Source organism: Littorina saxatilis, linkage group LG5, assembly GCF_037325665.1.
Source record: "Littorina saxatilis isolate snail1 linkage group LG5, US_GU_Lsax_2.0, whole genome shotgun sequence".
NCBI classification, from domain to species: domain Eukaryota; kingdom Metazoa; phylum Mollusca; class Gastropoda; order Littorinimorpha; family Littorinidae; genus Littorina; species Littorina saxatilis.
This window is the reverse complement of record NC_090249.1, coordinates 38147021-38160731: the sequence shown is the minus strand read 5'-3', so window position 1 is coordinate 38160731 and position 13711 is coordinate 38147021. Positions and strand designations below refer to the sequence as shown.

The window sequence follows — 13711 nt, the reverse complement described above, 5'->3', positions numbered from 1 at the left end:
TTTTTTTATTAAATAATGAATTGTTTAGTAAATAAAAGATTTCTTTAATTACAACAATCACACTTTTTACTTTTGTGTAAATAATAAATTATTTAGTTAAATAATGAATTATTTAGCTATATAATGAATTATTTAGTTAAATAATTTATTATTTAGATCAACAGGAAAAAACGTAATTTCTTTACAAACGGATTGCCATACTTTTTGGCACACACCACACATTTTTAATGGGACTGTGAGGTTTTGTTAATACAGTAAAATATATAGTAGCAACGTACTGTCTGTTCAGTGTTCGTGACGTTTGAGAATACCGATCTACGCACTAACGCATTGTCTTTTTGTAGTGTGACTGTCCGATATTGCGTACTCCTAAAAATCAATAATAAAAAAGTTTGAACTGCTGTAATCGTGTTTCAGCATATGTCTGACACTGACAGTGCTTATTTGCTTCCAAAACGGCTTGCGATATCACGCCATCAGCGTTTCGCCACTGCTCAGAAAATCTTATGATTTCAGATCTAGTTTGAGATCGGAAATCACGTGTGCTCGTTTAAAAAAAACTAAATTCATTTATTACTTCCCTTTGACCGTTTCGCAAGAAAAATGTCAGGATCACTATTAGATCTAGTATTAGCACATGAAAGCAGCCCACCGCCATTTCAAAAAAGTTTCACTGTTTAGTGGTGTCGATGTCATGTAGTGTCTTACTGTCGCAAATAAAAATACCAGGATAATTGCAGTTTTGTCCGCAAGAAACAGGCTTTGCGCAATGTTAACTTGATGTCTACATGTTTCGTTGTGTGACTGAAGAATTACTCAGAAAGAGAAAATAAGGATAGTCGCGTGTGAACATCACTGTGGAAGCATTTATTCTAAACTGGGCAGTTCAAGGACGAAATCCTTGATTAAAGATAGGAAAATAAACAACACCAGATGCCTAGCGCCTGAAATAATAGCATAAATCCATAATCTTTACATGCTTACAGATCTGTGGAAGCACATCAACTGATCTGTGAAAAACACACCTGACTTCGATCTAGCATGCACGAGGTAGCGACTACGGACTAGTGTTTCAACATCACAACAAAGAGAATCACATACCATTTCGTATTGCCGCTTATGCTGGCTCTGTTTCAAGCAGTTCCTTGTGGCCTCGCCAGCATTTTGACGACGAAGAGGCTCAAACGGGCACGCTAAAACCTCAGGCTGGCTGAAAACCGGTCCGTATTCCACTTGTCTTCCTCACTGCTTGAGCCGGCCATATTTGTTGTTCAAGGCTCGTGACGTAGCACACGTATGTGCACAAGGTCATGAGCCAAGACTGCGCGCGCGATGGAACGATTCAGAACAACCAAAAACGAGTCAAAGTATACTTTTTGGATTTCTGTGTTCATTTTTACACACGCATTTGTGGTTGATGAATTAAGAGGGTCAACGTATCAAAAGTGACCCTAAACCTTGGACTTTTCCTTTAAAATTCGTTCTGGCATGTCGCGCAACAGCAGAAACTAATATCTCACATGACTTGAGATTCCTGTGTACTTAACGACATGTGTTAGCCCAAATCACTGACAAGTTTTAAGACAATGCGTTGAGGAGTTACTGAAATGTACCATTTTTTGGTCTCATTTTTACATTTAGTCAAGTTTTGACTAAATGTTTTAACATCGAGGGGGAATCGAAACGAGGGTCGTGGTGTATGTGTGTGCGTGCGTGTGTGCGTGCGTGCGTGTAGAGCGATTCAGACCAAACTACTGGACCGATCTTTATGAAATTTGACATGAGAGTTCCTGGGTATGATATCCCCGAACGTTTTTTCCTTTTTTTGATAAATGTCTTTGATGACGTCATATCCGGCTTTTCGTGAAAGTTGAGGCGGCACTGTCACGCTCTCATTTTTCAACCAAATTGGTTGAAATTTTGGTCAAGTAGTCTTCGACAAAGCCCGGACTTCGGTATTGCATTTCAGCTTGGTGGCTTAAAAATTAATTAATGACTTTGGTCATTAAAAATCTGAAAATTGTAAAAAACATTATTTTTTTATAAAACGATCCAAATTTACGTTCATCTTATTCTCCATCATTTGCTGATTCCAAAAACATATAAATATCTTATATTCGGATTAAAAACAAGCTCTGAAAATTAAATATATAAAAATTATTATCAAAATTAAATTTGTGAAATCAATTTAAAAACACTTTCATCTTATTCCTTGTCGGTTCCTGATTCCAAAAACATATAGATATGATATGTTTGGATTAAAAACACGCTCAGAAAGTTAAAACAAAGAGAGGTACAGAAAAGCGTGCTATCCTTCTCAGCGCAAGTACTACCCCGCTCTTCCTGTCAATTTCACTGCCTTTGCCGTGCGCGGTGGACTGACGATCCTACGAGTATACGGTCTTGCTGCGTTGCGTTGCATTCTGTGAGTTCGACAGCGACTTGACTAAATGTTGTATTTTCGCCTTACGCGACTTGTTGTACTTAACGACGTGTGTTAGCACAAATCACTGACAGTTTTAAGACAATGCGTTGAGGAGTTCTGAAATGTACCATTTTTGGTCTCATTACCCGCTAAAACGACTTCAAAAACTGAGAGGATTGACAACTACACGCTCAGCATGCCATAACGTTCATGTTAGACAAGATATATGTGAACAAAACGGACTGTTTTGGATAAAGATTTGATTGTTCTGTCTAATGACATGCAAAACATGTTTCGGTTTAGTTGTTCTGATTTGTGTTGTTGATTTTAACACGGGAAGCTTGATTTTGTGAATTTGATTTGTGGGAGGGGGGGGGGGGTGTCTGTGTTGCAGGTTTCACTGCATAGACACTACGTCATGAAAACCCAATTTTGTTTCTGAATAAAGTAGGGAAATTAATGGCCTTTTCAGTCATATACTTGGTTTTTCAATCAACAGCCTCATCAGTAAGATCTGCCCTCAAACGCATCTGCCTACTTTATATGACGGGTAGTGTAGAAACCTCTGCAAGCATTCTCAGCCGAATCAGATGGAAAAGCACAGAATTGTGATGGTACTCTGAATTTGATCATCGTCCCCAGCGAACCCAGGAACCAAGGTGCAAACAGCCTTCACTTAATGTAGCGGTCCTTCCTGAAAAATAAAGAAAACATATATATGTCGTGCCTAGATCCTGAAAGTGCCTAAGTTCTTGAATTAGGTAGTCTCTTGCCTAATTCGTGAAATAGGCAACGGCTGTGCCTAACCTGTGAAATCAATGTTGAATTTTGCCTAATGTGTGAAATTTTATGATTTAGGCTGCCTATTGCATAAATTAGGCAGCCTAAATTGTGAAATTAGGCAAAGTTTCGATTTAGGCACGATCGACTACTGTACAATTTAGGCAAAAATGTCTACAGAATAGGCAAAATCCTTGCCTAATGTGTCAAATCAATTCTAAGGTCTAACTGTTTTACAAATTAGTCAGTCTGTTTGAACCCAAAATCATTCGCGTGACAACATATCAAGTCTGTTAACACTACTAACTACTTGTGAACAGTACTAACTGTGATACAAGTGAGATAATAATCACACTGGAGCATTTCAGATAAACTTTCTCAGTCACTACTTCACACCAGCACCTGACTGTCAGTGTTAGCCAAATCCAGCCATGGAAACTAAAAGGTCACAATTTCGTATTCGTTTCAAGTACAGCTCTAGAAGAACTCGGTCCACAGAATTCAAGTGAAAATGATGCAGAGGTAGAAGGTGCAGTTGGAGGTGCCGCCACTTCAAGTGTAGCTCTAGAAGAACTCGGTCCACAGAATTCAACTGAAAATGATGCAGAGGTAGAAGGTGCAGTTGGAGGTGCCGCCACTTCAAGTGTAGCTCTAGAAGAACTCGGTCCACAGAATTCAACTGAAAATGATGCAGAGGTGGAAGGTGCAGTTGGAGGGGCCGCCACTTCAAGTACAGCTCTAGAAGATCATGCAAGCAACTTGACGCAGTGCAGACAAGATGCACGTGAAGGACAAGAAAAAAGCCGTGCTGAAATGCTGCGAACAACAAGAGCCAAGCTGGTTCCACTGCTGCAAAACGACGGCGTGCTGGTTCCAGTCAGCGAGTTTGATCGTGGGCGCCTTGATTGCAGAAACGTGCCTGGGGTGGTCCTGAAGGTTCACAACGACCTGTACCAAGTTGGCACCAAGCATGGCATCATAAACACTATGCTCTCCCGCAATCTAATTATCGAGGCCGATTTCCAAATTGTCACTGCTGACCAAGTGAAGGACACTGTCCTACCAATGAGAACCATCGACAGCTTCATTCAAGGCATGGAGGACAAGGGTTCAAAAAATGTTCTTGCAATGGGAAGTGCGATACAGCCAGATGCACTTGCAAGAAAGCAAGAAACCACTGCCATAGTCACTGCCACCCAAACAATTCATCTTGCAAGAACAAGAGCAAGTAAGCTCAGAAAATCGAGTTGAACTGGAACGTCGTGGGTTTCCCTTTTTTGACCCCAGTCCAAACTGGGATAATGTTTACCTTTTGTAAACTTTAAATGTTTGTAAATGAGGTAGAGGGGTATTTTTGTTTTGCTTTTGTAAAATGTGTTTATTATAGTTAGTCATGCAAAAGGTACATATGATAGCAGTATGTTTAAATTTTAAGTTTCATTATTGTTACTGGCGTTCAAACAAACTGACTAATTTCTAAAACAGTTAGACCTTAGAATTGATTTGACACATTAGGCAAGGATTTTGCCTATTCTGTAGACATTGTTGCCTAAATTGTACAGCAGTCGTGCCTAAATCGAAACTTTGCCTAATTTCACAACTTAGGCTGCCTAATTTATGCAATAGGCAGCCTAAATCATAAAATTTCACAAATTAGGCAAAATTCAACATTGATTTCACAGGTTAGGCACAGCCGTTGCCTATTTCACGAATTAGGCAAGAGATTACCTAATTCAAGAACTTAGGCACTTTCAGGATCTAGGCACGACATATATAACTGAGCACCTTCAGTATTCACGGGGATGGGTTTTGGTTAGCGAGGGGAGGGTGTGTGTTGGGGGGAGAAGGTGTGTAAATGTTGAGCAGTGTGTGTGTGGGGGGGGGGGGGGGGGGGGGTGAGGAAGCACTTGCTCTTCACATGACCATTGGGATCGGGGATGGTGTGTGTGATATTGTAATCTAAACTATTAAAAAAATCTGTGCGTGTATGAACTTTGTGCTCGGCAGAAATGTTTCTCGATTTTAGTCAAAAACAAGTGTGCCCTCAACCCACACACTTTCGCTCTTCAGCATCAACACTATACAGTTTGAGTTTCATTGGGAAATGTGTCTCGATTTCAGTCCAAAACAGAACTTTCAGGATCCAAAGCACTCGCCTGTCAGCCTTTTTATTAAAATACATTCAACCCACCACATTTTCCAGTGATGAAGATTCTGGGGATGTGTGTTGATCCCATTGATTTTGGCCATTTCAGATCTGGCCAGTTGTACATGGGATAGGAACATAACTTCACCCAGACACATAAAATATTGACACCCTGACAGTCAGTGACTGCTTCATGTGCATAGTTGAATTTTGTTTATGAACGAATTTCTCAAAAGTCACTCGCAGAAGTAAAGAAGTAACATTTTTGTTAATCTGAGAGTGGTTTCCACAACAAAATCTAACTCTGAGCAGGAAGAAGCCAGGGTGTTGAATGTAGAAGTATTCGAGTGAACAGATTCATTCTTATTCCATGTAAAAGCCTGGCAAGATCTAGGATGGTGAGCCAAGGGAAGAATAACTGTATGTGCCTTTAAAATAATTCCAGTAAATTAGTAATGATTTCATTTTATCTTGCAATTTTGTTTTACTTTCCTGTGCTGCATTAGTTCATTCACACTGTGTAATTTACTTTAAGAATAGTGGCAAAGGATTTGAGAAGAGAAAGAGAACTAAAACCAAGCTTTATGTACCATTTTGTATAAATAGTACAAATTGTACTATGCAAGGATACATACAGATGTAAGAATTTATTTTATACAAAGCCGTAATGTTTTTGTGTCAATAAACTTGCATCTCCTGCCACTACTCTCAGATTCAGATGTAACAAGTGTTGACATAGCTGAATGTATCTATCTAGATTGTAAGTGCATCTAATGTGAAACGCAGATCTCTTTACAACACAACGTACAAAAGTCTGCCAAAAACATCTACACAGCTTCAAACTACTATCACCAGTGCCAATTTACATATCATAAATCAATTTTACAATAACAATTTAATAGGCACAAGCAGGTACTTGGTAGTGGTACAGAAATGTGTGACTTACTCTTCATGGTAGTCTGTAAAGCAGCATGTCCACTCAGTCTGAATCCTCTCCAGAATCCATATATATATATCTGAATGCAAGAGCTGTATGAACACTTCATCACACATCATCTCTGGTTTCTTAGGAGGCCTGAAAAAACACACCATAAAATAATTAATTAACAATAAATAATAACTGTATTATAATTAAACCACTGGCTCATTGATTCTTTTATCCCCTCTTTCACAATCATAGTTTATACAGCAGCATTTACCTCTGACTCTGTTCATGCAGAGTAAATATCAAGTATTTAAACAGAAAAATAAGTCATTGTTGAATAACCCTTCTAAAAATACACAATAGACACACTTTCAGTGGCAGTGATTCAAGTGAAGTCAGTTTCTTTCTTCATTTGTATACACACAAAAATTGTTTTGGGCCAGTTAGTGTTACTCTTGGCTTTACACACTTACTATATCAAATTATACATGCATTCAGCTTAGAAAACATACTTCTAATGTTGGGAGTGCAGTGTGAGCCAGGACATTTACAGCAAATAAGGATACACAACAGTTCATTCAGAGATAGATTTGCCATTCACTGCATTATATTGTTAGTCGAATGAGATAGATCTACAGCGATGCTTCAATGCATTAGATTAGCTTTGTTTTAGTGTCTACTGTTCATTGCTCCACCGTGGGAAATTCAGTCAACAGTGCACAGTTCCGAAGAAACCGATGCTGCTGTGCATAATCATTGATGCATTGACGATCGTTCATTGTCAATGTCACTGTCAGAAAAACAACAACTGTATCTTTCATCGTCACCACTATACAATGGCTCGTAGGCCTATTTTCCTATGACACTGAACACGGTTTCGGAGACACTCAGACAGTACTGCCTGGCCCATAGATCTAGATCTACCCTTGCTCTCACTTTCTAACAAATGTATTATTGCAATATAATCTGACACACACTCACACACCGAGGCGCACAAACGAACACACACACCGTGGGACACACAAACTACACGCACACAACGGATGAATCTTGCTCTTACCTGTTGGATGATCCAAACCGATTAAAATCAGCGACAGGAAGATGTACAAGCCAAATTTGTACAGTCGCTGATGTAAAAAGTGGAAATTTAGTCAATGTTCATAGCAAATCTCCCGACTCAAGGTAGATCGTGTCCCAAATCAGCTGTGCCGGTCACTTCACGACTTGTATTTGAACCCCCTCCAAAGCGCAATCAATGTTTCAACTTCTTTGTCGACATCATTCTTTGGTTCATGCGTCGGACTGCCGAATATTTGATTTTTTTGTACAGCAAAATCAAAGACTGTCATGGCGGCCGCCATTTGTGTTTTTGCAATAGTTCGAAACTAAGGAATTTGGTCCTCCTCAGAGGAGGACCAAATTTGGGCAAGTTAGTCACCAACTTAGGTCGGAACATTTGAAAATATCGTGCCATGCATTGCGCACTAGAGCGATAGTTTCGAACTTTGGATTTAGTTCCCAACTAGCTTGATAGTCTCCATTCATGCATTCCACTATTGATCTAAGCTTTTGGTGTTTGTACTACTGGTAAGGTGAACAGTCCCCAGCATGCTAGATAGGCCTACAGTAAGAATTGTACAGGGAATGTTCTGCATTGACTGAGATCATGCAAACCCAGTGTAATTGCTACAACATTGATACACACAGGATAACATCTAGACGACTTCCAGAGGGTGTCTAAATGTTCAGTGTACTGTATACATCAGAAGCATACGTTCGAATTGATTTATAATCACACTCATTGTCTCTCTTCTTTTACTTTCAGCGGAGGTGTAATAACTTTCACTATCGCTCACGGCCACTGATCAGAACAGACCACTTGACATTGGCACCATCCAGATTTTCCTGTTGACCAGTCCTGCTGTTCGTGCTATCCAGAATCACCACAGGAGAAGACCAATGTGCCATTCGTTGTAAGATTTGTGTTTTGATTTGAAAATCAGTGCCTTATTCTAACTTTGCAAAAAAAGAGATACAGTGTCTTTGGCAGATACCATCCAAATAATACAATTTAGAACAAAGTCAAAGTTCATTTCTCCTCATGTTAATTGTCTATGCTTTCTGTGCTGAGTGAGATGTGGATTGAATTTATTTCATAACTCACGTTTCGTCAACCTGCTTATTTATATAGATCTATAGAGAGGATCTATAGAAGTAGTCTCAAATAAAGTTAGGTATGTTTCTGAATAATAAAAAAAAGGAAAGGAAGAGTAGTTTCTGAAATGTTTAATTATTGACAAAACGAAACATTCAGGAGTATGTTGACCAAATGGTATTTATAGTAGACAGCACGAGTTGAAGTTTAACCTCAAGCAGTACATTTGAAAGAGCAATTAACATAAGGTGTATATTTTTGAAAGGTATGTTCTACTGTAAGTGTAAGACGAGAGGGAGGGTATCTTAGTCAGACTCATTTAACATTCATACCTATGCACATCACCTCAAACACTTAGTTCTTGAGTCAAATTCATTGGCTTTATTCATGTTGTCATTTGTTGTCCGTGTGCTGGTTGCCTGAAGTATGAATCAAAAAACAAGAAAGGTAACTTGTTGGAACGTTTGTTATTGACAAAACAACAGGTTACAGTCACAGATATTTCGACCCAGCCGTCTTTTAAGTGCACAGACAAACAAATATTATTTAAATTAAAAAAAAAGACTTAGCTCGCAAAAGGTGCTCGCAAAAGGTGCTACCGCTTGGGGAGAAGACACAAGCGAGGCTGGGTCGAAATATCTGTGACTGTAACGTATTGTTTTGTCAATAAAAAAACGTTCCAACAACTTATCTTTCTTGTTTTTTTATTCTGAATTTTGGAACGTTGGCAGTCTCTTTGTTTTTGGATTTGCCTGAAGTATTTGGGTTTTTTAGAAAATATATCGCGATTTACACATTTTTCTTCCTATAGTTTGTCAAAAGTATAGCGAATTTAATTTGTATTTACTTCAGGCCAGACTTTTTTTCTTGATAACTATTTCTTCATAAAAACTACTTGAAATGAACAAAATGTTTCCCCCTTTCAAGGCCTCCGAGCAAGTTTTTGAAAAATGCAGGTCGGTCTGTTGTCATCTGTGCCTGATGCCACCCATACTGTCACTGCCACTAGGCATTCTCAACAATCGAACTGTCTATACAGGCTTAGCGGCACAGTCCTTCCTCAAAACAGGTATGCTCACTATATCAGATCTGCCAAGGCTCAGTTTACACAGGAAAAATTATCTCTCGACTTACCTTGAACACATACCAAAAATCAACACCCCGACTGCTTTTTGGATCTACAATTATTTTATTTAGGAATGAATTACACGTGTGGCGTTTACAAATAGATTCACACACAATCTAAATTCGCACAGAAAGGCGGTACTAAGTTTTAAAACAAATAGACAATGCTTCATGTCCTTCAGGCTAAATATTTCCCCTTGTAAGGATAAGATATGGGTTATATGATCATTCGAGTTGTATGCCCTCACGGATTTTGATGAGATACACAAGTGTAAGCGTGTTTTAGGTGGTACCAGCCATCTGCACTTATGGCATAACGACCGAGGTCTGTTACGTGCCACTGTGGTTACACGGCTACCGTCTCTGGGTCTGCACATAAAGTTGACCCGTGTCAGTCCCGGTGTAACACGAAATGTTTAACTCCACAAAAAATTTACTCCGGAGTAAAAATTTCGAATGAAATTCTTACTCCGAGTAAATTTTTCGTACGAGAAAAGAACTCCCCAAGGCACGAAAAAATTACTCCCTCCACGAAATTTGTACTCCCCATTTATTTTACTTCCAGTAAAAATCTCGTACGCGAAAATGGGATGCGGGCGAAGGGATAATGCCAATATGTGATCTCACGCAAACGAATGTCGCGCTACCCTCCCTCCACCCCTTCCACCACCAAGACTAACAGGGGACAAGGGAGTATACCTTTCGTACACCTGGCATGGGAAGTTAAATTGCTCGTGTTAGGGTGAAATAATTTATTAGTTTTTTATTCGTCAGGGGAGTAACATTTGTGTACAAAATGTTTACTCGGAACTCACCTGTCGTGGGGAGTAATTTTCTCGTGTAATGGGGGAGTGCTTTTTTCGTCAGTAAAGGGAGTAATATTTTCGTACGAAATTTTTACTCCGGAGTAAAAATCTCGTGGAAGTAATTTTTTCGTGTTACACCGGCCCAGTTGAACCTGCGACCTAAGGGATCACAAGTTCAGTGCTCTAAATAAATCTATAGGTCCAATTCATTCTTCTTACTCGGCGTGACGTTATCAAATGGATCGGCTAGCTTTAGCCCGAAGGGGCACAACTCCGCTCATACTCTCTTCGCGCCGCCATATTGGATGCCGTCTTTGTTAGTTTTCTTCATTGCACTCTTGTTCTTTTTGCGTATTTCACTGTGTATGCAGACAAAATGAAGAAAACTGTGCATGCATGAGTCCAAAGGGGATCTGCCTTTTTAACACAACAGCACAACATAAAAAGTAAAGCAAGAATACATTATTATATTCATTTATTTATTCTTTATCTCAAATGACCATGCAGACAGTGCACCAAAATTCACAAGATAAAGCTCTCAAGACAGGCAAATGAGGTACAATGCAGCTCAGGTAACTACTGCAAAGTATAATTTTCAAAGAATCCTATCACAGTGTTCACTCTAAAGGCACAACCGATGGACAATTGTTGATTAGCGCACTGCACACAGCAAAAAATAACCAGTTATAATCGTCTTCTCCGCTCAGTAACTTCCTTCCAGTTGTCACCCTGATGGTGAACAACTTTAGGGATCCTAAAGTGTGCCTGCTGACTGCAGTTTTTGGCCACACAACGTGTCATTTTCATTTTTGTCGAGTCGCCACCCAACGGTCAAGCACTGTCAGAGATCGTGCAAGGCATCCAACATGGCGGCGGATGACCAATTCCAGAGAGTTACGACCCGTGATTCTCATACCGCGCGCGCCGAGTAGAAATGCTGTTGTTGAGTTTCTACAATGGGCCTATATATATATATACGACTTGTGTCTGTCTGTGTGTCTGTGTGTGAGTTCGCGATGCACGGCCAAAGTTCTCGATGGATCTGCTTCAAATTTGGTGGGCATATTCAGGTAGACCCGGGACAGGACACAACCTGGTCGATATTTCTACACGTGCTCTCAGCGCGCAGCGCTGAACCGATTTTGGTTCCACCTCAGCTACCCGGGCCCCCATACCGACACACCAAAGCCGCTACACCACATCACAACGCCAAAGTTCTCGGTGGATCTTTTTCAAATTTGGACACCGTATTCAGCTACACCCCGGACACAATATCATCGATGAGATATTTCAACACGTGCTCTCAGCGCGCAGCGCTGAACCGATTTTGGTTTTTGTGTTCATTTCACCATTATAAGTAACTCTTCCTTATCTTCTCCAGTGTTTTGCGTTTATCTCCCTTCCTTCGTGTGGCTTCAATCCATATTCCCGTTTGTAAGTTACTATTTTTAGAATGTCACTGCGCTGTCCACAACGCTTCCCTTGCACCCGTAAGTTGTTCTTACTGTCAAAGTGAAAAGGTCGAATCAATTTATAGCCACGCGAAAAATACACTGTCACCTATCTCTATATATTTATAGATATAGATATACATATATATATACGGCTTCTCTGTGTGTGTGTGTGTTTGTGTGTGTGTGTGGGCAAAAACCTGTGGATTGTAGAGTTCTGTTTGTGATGGGGTCTAGCGGTTTTTGTCTGTCTGTATGTTCTGGCATTTGAGAAGCCACAGCAGATAATATAGGGCTAAGAAATAAGCTCTAAAATTCTCAATCCCGTTTGACAGGACTTCGCCTTCAAATGTGATTGTGGTGAACCGCCACGCTGTCTGTCTCTGTCTCGCGATTCACCCCGGCGAAGCCGGGTATTCCTCTAGTAAATAAATAAATAAATAATAAAATAAATAAAGTGTCCTTTAAAATAACTAACATGTATTCCCTGTATTATTAGTGTATTTCTCATCCAGGCATGGAGGCGTCCTCTTAAATACACAGCCCTTCACGTGTAAACGATTGAGCTCACCATCTCAACTCGTGCTTTTCTGTGCTAGGTATTTGTCATCCACGCATAAAGGCGTCCGTTTAAATACACGGCCCTTATCGTGTAAACGATTAGGTTCACAAACTCAAATCTTACCAGGCCTTTACATGGGATATGACCATCCTTCCATTTTGACAAATACCAGAAATCCACAATCTGGGTACTTTCTGTGCGAATGTAGATTTTTATGAATTGATTTCTAAAACGACCCACGTGTAATTCATTCCTTAAAAACAAATGCCAGCTCCAAAAAGCAGTCAGGATGCTAATTCCTGGTATATGTTCAAGTCGGGAGATGGTTTTATTCTGTGTAAAAGCCTTTGCAGATCTGATATAGTTTGACTGTTGATATACCTGGTGGCAATGACAGCACGGGTGGCAAGACGTACTACAGTACAAATGACAAGAAGCCGACCTAAATAAAAAATAAAAAAGTGTTCTGAGGCCTTGGTGGGGTGGGATGGGGGAACATTTTGTTTATTTCCAGTAGTCTTTATGAAGAAATAATTAAGAAGAAGAAAGTCTGGCATAAATTCGGTATACTTTTGACTGTTCTTATTCACATGTTAAAATATGTGCAGATCGCGAGTTACTTTTGAAAAACCATGTTTCAGGCATCCCACAATCAGAGAATACACAGGCTGTGCTGACCGGCTCATGGACTAGCTGATGCGGCCGGGAGTACACAAACAGTCGACAAATCTGGAACAAAGTTTTGGAGCATTTGAACCATGTACCGGACCACGTGACAGCCCAGTATCATTTCCCTACCATGCAGGAAGCTGTTCACTTGAACTAAAGATATTAAGGAAGCTGTTCAGCTAAAGATAATAGTTCAACGCAATCACACGATTGGTAGAAGTATGTTTCAGCTTGCTGTAGCTCAGGGAATTTGAACCCCACTCTTCATCCGTTTGGGAAATATTCCTGATGTTTCGACTGCACAGGCTGGGAAGGGTACCCTGATGCTTCTGCCGAGAAACCCCACTCGCTAGCAGACCAGCTGCCTGTAAGGGACGTATCTGTATTTCCTGCAAAGCAAGAAAGAATAAAACAGCAGCTTAGTTTGAGCTTTTCAGACATTCGAACCAGAGAAAACGTGCACGTGTTTGGTTGGAGAGGGTGGATAGAATCACAAGACATGCTGTGTCTGTGTGACGTAGAGCAGGTTTTCAAATTCATGCTGATTGTACCATGCATAGCTTTTGAAGAACTGTGATTTTTATACTTTCTGGCACATCTTCCCTTGTTTTCAGATAGACTGAGAATCGAGATGAGGATGATGGTGTATGTATGTATATATATGTAC

General features: G+C 40.0%; 1 long non-coding RNA gene across 1 annotated transcript in view; it reads right to left on the bottom strand.

Annotated features, from left to right (window-relative positions):
• The window catches only part of LOC138967056 (uncharacterized), a 5809-nt gene extending 4332 nt beyond the window's left edge, over positions 1-1477 (bottom strand). Inside the window, exon 1 of the long non-coding RNA XR_011455833.1 lies at positions 1102-1477. This is a non-coding gene — a long non-coding RNA (uncharacterized lncRNA). The remainder of the gene's footprint in view (positions 1-1101) is intronic.
• Between the last annotated feature and the right edge of the window lie 12234 nt (positions 1478-13711).